The 13,664-nt window shown below is 43.8% G+C and overlaps 1 protein-coding gene across 5 annotated transcripts in view; it reads right to left on the reverse strand.

Annotated features, from left to right (window-relative positions):
- Nucleotides 1–13,664, reverse strand: part of RIN2 (Ras and Rab interactor 2) — a 236,084-nt gene that overhangs the window by 130,862 nt on the left and 91,558 nt on the right. The gene's annotated exons all lie outside the window — the stretch shown is intronic.

Here is a 13,664-nt window from a genome sequence, read left to right on the forward strand (position 1 = left end):
CAGAGTTTACGTAACATTCATATTTCCTCCATCAAAGCCTGCTTACCCTGAAACAGCTCTTTGGCATTTACTTTTAGGGGCCTCTAAAAACAGTGAAATAATCGAAAGACACACACACACACACACACACACACTCCCCAAAATGTGAAAAAAGCAGTACTAAATAGACATCAAAAAGGACCCTTGTTTACAAGGCTGAAATAAGAAGGTAGAGCTTCATTCATCCTCAGCTGGGAATGTGCCAGGTGATTTAAATTTTTGTTCCTCTGTGTATGTGCACTAACGACCACAAAAGCACCATGATTATTGATTTGGGAATCACAAATAAATTTTCGCAAGAAGGCAAATGTGCAAATACAGAATTCACAAATAATGAGGATCAACCGTATTTTCAATTCTGTTAATTGTAGAAAACTGATAAAAATGTAAATGAGTATTGCCAACAGAGATGCAAATTCGGTTCTATAGAGATGCAATTGATTATTGCCCTGTGGATACTGACCAGTTTTGCATCCACTTGTGAAGTCATTTTAGTGTTCTTAATTGCCTATATCAGGGGTCTGCAAAGAAGGTCTGTAGGCCAAATGCACCTACAACGAGCTTTTGAGAATAAAGTTTCATTGAAACATCAGCAACCACTCCTTTATTAACATGTTGTCTATAGCTGTTTCAGGCTACAATGGCAGAACTGAGTAGTTGCAACAGAGACTACATGGCCTGCAAATCCTAAAATATTATCTGGCCTTTTCCAGGAAAGGTGTCTTATACGTCTGGGCATGGTGGTGCACACCTGTAATTCCAGCACTTAGGCAGGCCGAGGCAGGAGGATCCCTTGAAACCTCAAGAGTTCAAGATCAGCCTGGGCAACATAGTGAGACCCCATCTCTATAAAAATATTTAAAAAATTAGCCAAGAGTGGTGGCACATGACTGTAGTCCCAGCTCCTTGGGAGGCGGAGGCATGAGGATCACCTGAGCTCAGGATGTCAAGGCTGCAGCGAGCCAAGATTGTACCACTGCACTCCAGCCTTGGCAATACAGCAAGACTCTGTCTCAAAAATAAAATAAAATTAAAAATTAAAAAAGAAAATGTGATTTATATACTTGTACTTAAATGCTATTTGAATCTACTTTTAAATCAGTTGTGACATTTACTGTTTCCCTCATTCATTAATGAGCTTAAACCATTTTTGACACAGTTTTTAAAAAATTTATTTATAAAATATATGTAGAGGGTACAACCTTGCATGGATATACTGCGTAGTGGTGAAGTTTGGGCTTCTGGTATACCCACCACCCGAATAGTGGGCATTGTAATCAATGGATAATTTTTCAACCCTCACTCCCCCCACCCAGTGTCCCACATTTTGTAGTTTCCAATGTCCATTATTTCACTCTGACACTTTTTTTTTTAATCGTACTAATGTCATGATTTTACCTTTAGAATATTTATCCTTTAAGACTGAACATGTGTAGCTGGGGGCCGGCCACTGGAGCATGATGCCACTGGGGAGTGCAGATGGTGTGGGGTGAGTGTGCTTCAGGGGTGTCCCACCTGAGGTCAAGGAAGCTGAGCTGTGTGGGTCACTGTTGGGGAATTGTGCCTGTGGGTATTAACTTGATGGCACCCTCAGTCTGCCAGGCAGAAAGTTGCAGTAAGAAGTGCATAGGAGTGTATGGTAGGAGGAGGTGAGCCAGGGACATCGCACATGCATCTCCATCTTATCCACACTTTACACCCACTCCCACCTTCACATTTTGATCAGTGGCCCCACATCTTTTCTGCTTCATATATCCAAATTCTGTCCATTCTTCAAAGACTAGCTCAAGCCCACTGTGTTAGCCTATTCTCACACTGCTATACAGAACTTCCGGAGACAGGGTAATTTATAAAGGAATAAGGCTCAATTGACTCACAGTTCCACATGGCTGCGGAGGCCTCAGGCAACTTACGATCATGGCGGAAGGGGAAGCAAGCACTTTCTTCACAAGGTGGCAGGAGAGAGATGAATGAAAGAAAGAGGAACTTCTGAACATTTGTAAATCTGAACACTCCTCACTCACTGTCACTAGGCATGGGGGAAATTGCTCCCATGATCCAATTACCTCCTACTGGGTCCCTCCCTCAACACCTGGAGATTACAATTCAAGATGAGATTTGAGTGGGGACACGAAGCCTAACCATGTCACCCGCCTTGTTCATGGACTTTTTCCTGAGCACGACCCCCGTAATGACCTAACCCCACCACTGAACTAGTGAAATAACATTTAAGAGTCCACAATTCCTAAATCTTGTGTCCTCCCCATAAACATCACTGAAATAAAGTGAGAATCCACTTCAGCATTTTTAACTGGAAATACAGTCCCTGTTGAGCAGCGTTTCTGCCTATGATTCCTTAGAAAAGCTGTGATGTGTACATTGGTTGTGCCTTCTTCAGAGTAGACCCCACAGAAGTGAAGATAGGAAACATTCCTCACCCATCTATCTCTGCTGAGTGTTTTCACACATGGCATTGCATGCCCTAACTCCCAGCCAAACCTAGAACAGCTGGAACATGAGACCTAAGTTGGCAGTCTGAGGCAGAGGAAATTCTGAAACCATATAGTGCGTGATGCACTGCTATTTACTAGCAACAGTGATTTTTCTCACCTCAACCCCACTACCTCGTCTTAGTGGGATAACTCTGAGGTGCAAAATCTGTACTGTCTCCCGGAAACCCCTTGTGAGATGAAGCTCCAGCTGTCCCGGTGAGGGCCAGCTTGAAAGCAAACCCTATATTGACTGCCCATTTATTTGATTCTATGCTTTCCTCCTAGTATCCCTTTTACCTTCCAAAAAATGGTTTGCATTTTAATTCTTATCTCAGGGTCTGCTTCTGAGGAGAATCCCAAACCAAGGGAATCACAGATGGTTATGAACACACACACACACACACACACACAACACACACACAGACACTTGCTTGATCACACACTTCTCTGACTCCTGTTCCCATTTTCCTACGAAGTGTGTTGGTTAATACTGAGTGTCAACTTGGTTGGAATGAAGGATTCCAAGTATTAATCCTGGGTGTGTCTGTGAAAGTGCTGCTGAAGGAGATTAACATTTGAGTCAGTGGACTGGGGAAGGCAGACCCACCCTTGATTTGGGTGGGCACCATCTAATCAGCGGCCACTGTGGCTAGAATATAAAGCAGGCAGAAAAATGTGAAAAGGGAGATTGGCTTAGTCTCCCAGACTATATCTTTCTCCCGTGCTGGATGGTTCCTGCCCTTGAACATCGGACTCCGAGTCCCTCAGCTTTGGAATTCAGACTGGCTCTCCTTGCCCCTCAGCTTGTAGATGGCTTATTGTGGGACCTTGTGGTTTTAATAACCCTCCTTTATATATATATATATATATATAAAATCTATTACATTAGTTCTGTCCCTTTAGAGAACCCTAATTTTTTTTTTTTTTTGAGACAGAGTCTTGCTCTGTCACCCAGGCTGGAGTTCAATGGCGAGATCTTGACTCACAGAAACCTCTGCCTCCGCAGTTCAAGCAATTCTCCTGCCTCAGCCACCTGAGTAGCTGGGATTATAGGCATGTGCCATCACGCCTGGCTAATGTTTTTTATATTTTTAGTAGATACAGGGTTTCACCATGTTGGCCAGGCTAGTCTCGAACTCCTGACCTCAAGTGATCCACCCACCTTGGCCTTCCAAAGTGCTGGGATTACAGGCATGAGCCATCATGTCAAGCCTTATTTGTACCTGAATCTTTCTCTGGGTCTGATTTCATGGCTCCTGATATAAAATCTAGAAAAAATACAGACACATATTCTGATTAAAATTTGGTGTCTCTGTAAATAACCACTATAGTTTGGGAGTATAACTAATATTATCCATTTAAGACTGATGAAAAAACTAAAATGAAAGACCATTGCAAATTACAAATAAGCTAAGATGTGTGTCACATGCAGTGCAAATAATCATAAATCTATTTTGGAAAAAAATATAATTTTATTAATAAAGTCTCTCTTTTTAACTAAAAAAATTAAATTAGAGACAGGGTGTCACTTTCTTGCTCAGGCTGCTCTCAAACTCCTGGCTTCCAAATGAAGCCCCGTCTTGGCTTCCCAAAGTGGGATTAGAGGTGTGAGCCACCTGCTTGACAAGAGTATCATTTTTGTTGTTGTTCAGCTCTTGCAAAATAAATTCAAAGAAGAAGAAGTGTCACCAAATGATTAGTCCTCTTAGGATCCCCATGTGCCTTGGTCCTGATCTGCTCCCACCGGACCACAATGAAAGCTTTTAAGACATCCTTCCGATTTTTCTCTTCATAATCCCTCACCTGTTTTCTCCATAGTAACCAGCAATCCATCCTGCAATATAAATGAGCCCTTGAATCAGCTAGGAGTTTTTATGTTGGAAGTAACAGAAAACCCAATTCAAACTGGCTTAAAGATAAATAATATCTCCTCAAACAGTGTTTGTTAATTGCAAGGGGACCAATAGTAACCATACAGTGGAGAAATTAGGCAACTCTTTGCCCAGGTGATCTAAATCAGCATCCCCAACGAAGGCAGCCAGATACTGTGTTCCTCCAGATGTGATGCCTAAGAAGAACACAGCATCAGTTAGAGGATGCTTCAACAGGGGGCGTGTATGTGGGATCTCATTACGAAGAAATGTTATATCCACCCCAGCAGAGGGACATCCCATCATAGAACTGGCTTGGATCCTACAACAATATTAATGTCCTGAAAGACAAAGAAAGGCTGAGGAACCATTTTTTTTCTTTCACTTCTTTGAGAGAATCTCATGCTGTCGCCCAGGCTGGAGTGCAATGGTGCGACCTTAGCTCACTGCAACTTCTGCCTCCTGAGTTTAAGCGATTCTTGTGCCTCAACCTCCTGGGTAGCTGGGATTACAGATGTGCACCATCATGCCTGGCTAATTTTTGTATTTTTAGTAGAGGTGGGGTTTCACCATGTTGGCTAGGCTGGTCTTGAACTCCTGGCCTCATATGACACACCTGCCTTGGCCTCCCAAAGTGCTGGGATTACAGGTGTTAGCCACCATGCCCAGCATGAGGAACCATTCTTAACAGAGATTAAAGAAGCCTGACACCTCCCCCAAAAAGACGTGATCCTGTACTAGTTCCTGGACTAGAGAAAGAAGCATGCTATACAGGACATTATTGGGAAAATTGATAAAAATTGGCATCTGTGGTTTAGATAAAAGTATCATATAACAATTAGGCTCCATTCTTGGGTCATTGAACTGTGGGAATGTAGGAGAACATCCCTGTTCTTTAGAAGTATATACTGGCACAGTAAGTGGTGAAGGGTCTGATGTCTGCAATCTACTCTAACCTGGTTCAGAGATTGATACAGGAAATGGGGCAAAATGGCACAGGTCAGTGAACCTGTGTAAATAGTCCAGAGGAGTCCTTAGAACTATTGTTGCCACGGTTCTGGAAGTTTGAGATTATTTCAGAATAAAAACTTGGCCCGGTGTGGTGGCTCATGCCTGTAATCCTAACGCTTTGGGAGGCCCAGGCAGGAGAATTGCTTGAGTCCAGCAGTGTCACCTGGGCAACATAGTGAACCCCCTTCTCTACAAATAATAAATAAATAAATAAAATCAGCCAGGCATGGTGGTGCACACCTGTATTCCCAGCTACTTGGGAGGCTGAGAAATCATTTGAGTCCAGGAGTCTGAGGCTGCAGTAGCTGTGACTGCAACACTACACTCCAGCTTGGGCCACAGAGTGAGACCCTGTCTCTCAAAAAACCCAAGAACAAAATAAAAGCTTAACAATCTCTAAGCAGTAAAAGTGATTAAGGGGTGGCCTAAAGTCCGGGGTGAGGGTGGAGGCTTCACGGAGTGGCATGGGCCCATCCAGCAGCTCCACAGTTCAACCAGGCTCCATTTCCCCAGCTTTTTCCTGTTTCTTGGTTTGGCCCCTCCCTGGGGCCAGTGCTTACCCATCTTCAGTGTGGCCAGTGGTGACGTGGCTTCCTCTCCCCACCTGATCATGTGATGAAAGTCAGCAACCTTTGAAGGGGTAGTGAGAGTTTTGATCCCCAGAAACCCTTCCTTTTAAGTTTGGGAAACCCTGACTAAAACACAAAATCTAATCAGGCGATGTATGGTTTGTGGCCCGTCACTTGGGCAGCCCCGGCTCAGAAGAAAGGCCATCTTCGTCTTATATGGGAAAGTTGGGGAAACCTCAGAAAAGTCATGCTGCACACATATCACATCACCAAAGCAGGTGACTGGCCACACTCAGTTCAAACTGATACTCAGTCCAAGTGCTTTGCCACAGCATATATGGTCCTCATCAGTTTCATTCAAACCTTTATTTGCATTTCTAATCCCTCTCTTGAGCCCAGACTCACCCACACTATGTTTCTGCAGAGATCACCCAGTCTCTGTTTAAAATGCCTCCCCCTCACCACCTGGTAAACATCTTTTTTTTCCCAAAAACTCCTGAGAATATTCCAAGTAAGGTGAACACCTTTGTATCCCTCAAGACTCAGCTGAGATCACCTCCTCTGTGCAACCTCCCTTCCTCCCCTATCCCCACCATTAGCCCTTCCCCTCTCTGGGTCCCCGAGGCCCCTCTGACAGCCTCCACAACACCATGATTACAGGTTTCTGTTTATCACACGTAGGCTGTGTACCCCTACAGGATGGGGCATGGCCTGTTGTCTGATGTCACCATGTGCCCAGCGCATCATAAATCCTGGATGAGACCCTAAGACCTGCCCTGCCCATCCCATGTGTTTCCTGGCCCAGTGAAAGTCTGTGGTATGAATTCATGGGTGAATCTGTAAGAGTACTTAAAACAGTGCTGGACACTAAATAATTTACTAAAATAAAATGTTGTCCAATAAAATACATCTTCATTCATTTTGGTATTTTACTGCATGGAGGAAAATTATCCTGTTACTCAAGCCACGTGGAACCACTGAGAAACTCATAACGTAGCCAGGCTGTGGAAAGTGCATACGTCCGTTTCCTGTTTTTCTCGGCGAGGCTGCTGCCCCAGCCTGGGTCAGGAGATGCATGGTTTGTGGCCTACCACTTGGGCAGCCCTGGCTCAGAAGAAATGCCATCCTTATTTTATATGGGAAAGTTGGGGAAACCTCAGAAAAGCAGTGCTGCACACATAATACGTCACCGAAGCAGGGGACTGGCCACACTCACAGGCCTCCTCAAGGCCTGGCCTGGTGTTGGCTTCTGCCACGGAGCTTGGTTCGGCTCTTTGCGCACCAGCGTGCCCCACGCCAGATGTGACGACACTGATGGCTTTTGCAGCCCCAGCCACAGAGCAGGCTGCTGATGCTGTCCTTTCTTATCCCACAAAAACGCCTTGCAGTTCAGAGAGCAGGCTGGCTCGCCCAGCTGCAGAGCATCTTCAGAGCCGCTTTGGGGCCGTCACCCAGCAAAGTCTAAGTACTCTCCTACTTTGATTCATCTCTCATTTTTAGGCAAACGTCAACTCTTAAAATTCTCCCTCTGCAGAGAAACTTGGAGGATACCATCTTAACTAAACCACTGGAGTTAGTGTCACCAGGAATAAAACAAACCTGCCACATGTGCCTCCTGATATCCGGCACTGAGGAGGCCACTGCATCCCTCTGGGGCATTCCTGCCAGGGATGCGAAACACGAATCTACTGTGAGGAGCATCAGACAAACACAAACAGAGGGTCACTCTACAAAGATGACTGGCCTGCACGCTTTAACAACGTCAAGGTCTTAAAAGGCAAAGAAAGGCTAAGGCTCCATTTCAGAGTGAAGGAGTTTGTAAAGAGAAGTGACAGCTCGGTTCAATAAATGATCCTCAGTTGGATGCTGAACTGAAAAAAAAAATGCTGTAAATGGCTTTATTGGGATGATTGGAAAAACTGAAACATGGGCAACAGATTAAAGTGTTGCATCAATACTAAATTTGCATCAATACTAAATCCTGAATTTGGTAACTGTGTTGTGATGATGTAAAAATATGTCCTTGTTCTTAAGAAGTAAACATGAAAGTATTAAGTGGTAAAGGGGCGTGGCACATGCAACCTACCGTCAAATGGTTTAGAAAAAAGTGTGTGTGTGCACATGAGCACGTGTTACATTGTCTTCACTTGTGGAGTGAGAGATAAAAAGAGAAATAAAACAAATGTAAAATGTTAAAATGTGTTCAACTGGATAACTGACATATGAGTCTCTGTACTAGCAAACTTTGTGTAAATTTGAAATTATTTAAAAATTTAAAAATGCATTCCATTAAACAAACAAAAATACAAGATTCTTAGTGATGTTTTGATGTTTTTGCACAGCAAAACACTAACGTGTGTTCAAAAATAAATTAATGAGCCATGGTGACTCACACCTGTAATCCCAGCACTTTGGGAGGCTGAGGCAGGCAGATCACTTGAGGTCAGGAGTTCAAGACCAGTCTGGCCAACATAGTGAAACCCCATCTCTACTAAAAAGACAAAAATTTGCCTGGTGTGATAGCACCTGCCTGTAATCTCAGCTACTCAGGAGGCTGAGGCACGAGAATCGCTTGAACCTGGGAGGTGGAGGTTGCAGTGAGCTGAGATCACTCCACTGCACTGCAGTCTGGTTACACAGGGAGACTCTATCTCAAACAAATAAACACCAAACTAGCTTTGAAATTTATTGCTTTTGGTCAAAATACCCTCTTTAGCTAATGTGTTCTTCCAGCTGGTTGTCTCTTGCCTGCCTCGTGTCGTAAAATGGGGGTCCCTTACTGCATTATCAAGGGGAAGGCAAGACTGGGACGTCTAGTCCGCAGGAAGACCTGCACCACTGTCGCCTTCACACAGGTCAGCTCGGAAGACAAAGGTGCTTTGGCTAAGCTGGTGGAAGCTGTCAGGACCAATTACAACGACAGATACAATGAGATCCGCCCTCACCAGAGAGGCAACGTCCTGGGTCCCAAGTCTGTGGCTAACATCGCCAAGGTAAAGGCTAAAGAACTTGCCGCTAAACTGGGTTAAATGTATGCTGTCGAGTTTTCTGTACATAAAAATAATTGCAGTAATACAAATTTTCTTTCAAAAACAAATACATAAAAATAAAAAACAAATCTAGCAACACAATTTCACGTTAGTGTTTTTTAAAGCTTGAAATTTGATACAAAAACCATATGTGGCTCTATATTTTGTTAATTTAGAATGCAATGTTAAAGATATACAAAAAGGTTTAATAGCTGTCACATCCCTTTGCATTCCCCAGCCCTGCTGATTCCTCTCTATCATGTGTCCCTTTTCTTCTCAGAGGTTACAAGAATTCTAAACTTGGTGTTCATCAGTCCCATATATCCCCCAACCCCCACCCGACCCCCGAGATTGCACACCAGGAGTTACGCAGGGGGCAGGTGAGCCAGCCAAGCTTCGTCTGTATTTACAGCTGTTCCCCATGGCTCACATTAGTGCCTGAGCTCCGCCTCCTGTCAGTTCAGCAGCGGCACTGGATTCTCAGAGGAGCGTGAACCCTATTGTGAACTGTGAACCCTATTCACAGATCTAGAGGGATCTAGGTTGCATGCTCCTTATGAGAATCTAATGCCTGATGATCTGTCACTGTCTCCCATCACCCCCAGATGGGACCATCTAGTTGTAGGAAACCAAGCTCAGGGCACCCACTGATTCTACATTATGGTGAGTTGCATAATTATTTCATTAAATATTATAATGTAATAATAACAGAAATAAATGCACAATAAATGTAAGGTGCCCGAATCATTCCAAAACCATCCCTCATACAACCCTGTCTATGGAAAAACTGTCTTCCACGAAATGGGTCCTGGTGCCAGAAAGGTTGGAGACCACTGCCATTATATGTATGCAAATCTGTCTTTACACATTTGCTACATATGTATGATGTGTATATTTTTATTATTTTTTTTAAAGTATAACTTTTGGCCAGGTATGGTGGCTCATGCTTGTAATCTCAGCACTTTGGGAGGCCAAAGCAGGATTGCTTAAGGCCAGGAGTTTGAGACCAGGCTGGGGAACAAAGTGAGACCCCATCTCTACAAAGAAAATTAGCTGGGCCCTGTGGTGTGTGCCTATAGTTTCAGCTACTTGAGAGGCTGAGGAGGGAAGATCACTTGAACTCAGGAGTTCAAGGCTGCAGTGAGCCATGATTGCAGTGCTGCACTTCAGCCTGGGTGACAGACGAGACCCTGTTACCAAGAAAGAAAGAAAGAAAGAGAGAGAGAGGGAGGGAGGGAGGGAGGGAGGGAAAGACAGATTTTTAAAATGAAATTTGAATTAAAATTTGTGTAATCCCTGAAGGACCCCTCAGAGTATATATGAGGGATCCAGGCAATATAGTTTTATTTGGCAGTTTTATTTAGCTGAGCTGACCTTTCTGGCTCTTCAGAGCCATTTGCCCAGTGGTCTGATTGTACCTCCTCAAAAAGTAACTTGAATGTTGTGACTATAATGTATAGAAAATATGTCGTAACACATACCTGATGACATGTTGAAACCAAAATATGCCATCTCTCAATGGTGACGGTGAGCCTCTCTTCTTAACTCTGCCTTAACAACATTCTCCTGGTAAGTTGGATATGACCACGGTTGGAGTAGTTATTTACACCTCGGAAATTGGCAAGTGCTAAATATGGGGGAGTCGTAAACATTTTCAGAAAACCATTGTCTGTGCCTTGGTCCCCAGCATCTTTGATGTTTAAGGGATAAGCTAATTCAGGGTTTTCAGGTAGTCTTTCAGATACTCAAAAGAGAAAATAAAGAAATAAAACTTGTTAAGATTTCACAGCCTAGCTTGAATGCTATAGAAAGTGTTAAGGTCAATTTAGGTGATCTTAGAAAAAAAAAATCCAGAATACCCAAATATAATTATCCAAATACAATTACAAATAACATTTGTCTGGTAGAGAACAACTCCAAAGTTGATGGTTTGCTGGCCCTGTGAGGATGGTAGTCAGTTTTGTATCACAGGTGGTGAGTGTATGTACCCTATTTCAGCAGGCTTTCTCTGGACTGATTACAATATACACCAATCCCTTGTAACCATCCTGCTTTGAACTCCTGCTTTGAACTAGCTTTGCTCACCTGCTGATGCCTTCCTAATAAGTCTTTAACCCCACGCCCCTTATATGTCTACAGGAGAGCTCTATTTTTAAACTTTTTAATGATCATATTTTGACAAAGGAGATGTATATTGGAACTAAAGAACCTGGTCCTCTTTTCTTGTCCAATTCCATGCTGTCTGCCCTAGAGGAGGGACTTTGGTGAAGTCAGGAAGGAAGGACTCAAAAGATGCTGTGTCTGATGACCTGGTAATTCTGTTTATAGAGCCAAGCCTCATGATTTTCGAAATGCAGCCATGTCTGGTGTTAATAAGAACCAGGAAAATCCTAACCACAAACAGATGAATGTTTTGCCAAAGAGCTTGGTGCCCTGCAGGGCAAATTTAACCAAACAACGTTATGAAAGTTCAGCTGTTAACTCCTCACTCCAGGAAAGAGGACATGAACCCTGCAAGCTAAACAGTGCCACCCAGGATGAGCAAAGGCCAGGGTACTGTCAATAGCAACTTCTCCTGCCTCTTGTAGACTATGTTTCCCAGCCTTTTTAGACATTTTTTTTTCTAATTGATCCCCCCATGAAATTTTAATACCATGGATATCCATTGTATAACTGTTTATGTATCATATGCATGTCTGTGTCTTACACAGTAAAAGAAAAAGTTGGTTTTTTACCACCCTCCTCCCCCAAGAACCAATTTTTGCCTTCTTGGGGGCAACCTAGTCCCTGCTGAGAATGCATGTTGTAAGCTGACCATTATTCATGGTCTGGCAATGCCCACATGGGGTTTCTCAGAGCAGTGTGAAAATGAACGCAGGATGGGAATGACCTCTCCCATCTTCAGCATCTTTGCTTTCTATTGATGAACAGCAGTTTTATAACAGTAGAAACAACAACCGTTCGGGGACTTCCTAGACCCAAGGTATAAGCCAGGCACTTTACATACTGTCCAAGTTTGCCTTCTCGCAGAAGTAAACCCCAAGGCAAGGATTACAGGACAGGTAATTTCTGGGAAGGTTGTTCTAAGAAACACTGGTAGATGAATGGGAAAGTGAAGCAGAGAAGAGGAGGATGATTTTCAAGCCATTGACTCCTGTGGACGACTGGAGTTTCATCTCACAGAGTATCTCTGGCAAGAAGCGTCAAACACAAGCCTCAGAGTGATCCCATCTGAAGGGGGGTGAGGGAGCTGGATAGGGATACAACTGACTTCCGTCAGTCATTGGTTGAAGGCTGCACGTGGGGACATTAACTCCCCAGTACTCTCTAGACAGTGAGATGCAAATGCAAGCAGCCAGCAGTCAAGCTGATGTGAGCTGCAATGATAAGGCCCAGGGTGGAAGGCTGAGGCACACACATGGTCTCATGTAATGCACAACATCTATGAGAGGTGAGCCCTTAACCACTGCGAATGTTACAGATATAGAAATGGGACAAAAGGTGTTAAATAATGTTCCCGAGGTCAACAGGGAGTAAGTGGAAGTGGCAAGTGCTGACTCCAGAGGCCATGCGTAAGTGCCAGGCTGCCCATATATACTGCCTTTTTCCTTGCACACACATGCTGTCCTCTTGATTCTTCCTATGCAACGCTATTAAACAAAGCAATAAGACATATATGAGAAAGCACTCACCTTATGTAAACGGGTAAGTTGGGAGGATAAGGATAGGCATAGAGTGAGGACGAAAGAAGAGAGAAAAGTAGATGATGCCAGCAGGGAGGAACATGGCACAGGTCCCCTGGCTCCATACTGGAGGGCAGATGTTGCTACCTTAAGTCAAATTACAAACCAGCACAAAGACAAGATCTAGCAACGAAAGGACATTCAACTCAGTAAATGTGCATTTGGCAAGGATTCAGTTTCAGGAACTGTGCTCCCAAGCACTGGGAACACCAAGGTGAAAAAGACCAGGCCTGATCCTAACTTTGAAGAACTCACAGTCTACATAGAGCGTTAAAGAAAAAAATTATTCAATGATACTTGTTAATGCCTGGTAGGACAGATTTTATTCAGGTCTGCAGCAATGGGTGGTCGAGGAGAGAGATTGTGCTCAACTCTGAATGCAGCATGGACAAGTGGGAATTTACAGCCAAGGAGCAGAGTGGAGGGAGCCAGTGGATAGGGCCCCCATTAAATTTTAATACCACGGATTTCCATTGTATAACTGTTTATGTATCATATGCATATTACTAAGAAGAAATTACCAAGAGGAAAACATCAGGGTCAGGGGACTCTGGCTAAACCAACCTGACAGGATTCTTGCTGAAGATAGGTCAGGGTAGCCAGACACCACCTGGGGGATAGTGATGGTGAAGAAATCTGATCAGGTATGGAGGGTGATCAGATATGGAGGGTGATCATCAGGTATGGAGGGAGATCATCAGGTATGGAGGGTGATCAGATGTGGAGTGTGATCATCAGGTATGAAGGGTGATCAGATATGGAAGGTGATCAGATATGGAGGGAGATCATCAGGTATGGAGGGTGATCATCAGATATGGAGGGTGATCATCAGGTATGGAGGGTGATCATCAAATATGGAGGGTGATCATCAGATATGGAGGGTGATCAGATGTGGAGTGTGATCATCAGG

Source organism: Aotus nancymaae, unplaced genomic scaffold (assembly GCF_030222135.1).
Source record: "Aotus nancymaae isolate 86718 unplaced genomic scaffold, 86718_ANA_hifiasm-v0.15.2.pri h1tg000001l, whole genome shotgun sequence".
Lineage (NCBI taxonomy): Eukaryota > Metazoa > Chordata > Mammalia > Primates > Aotidae > Aotus > Aotus nancymaae.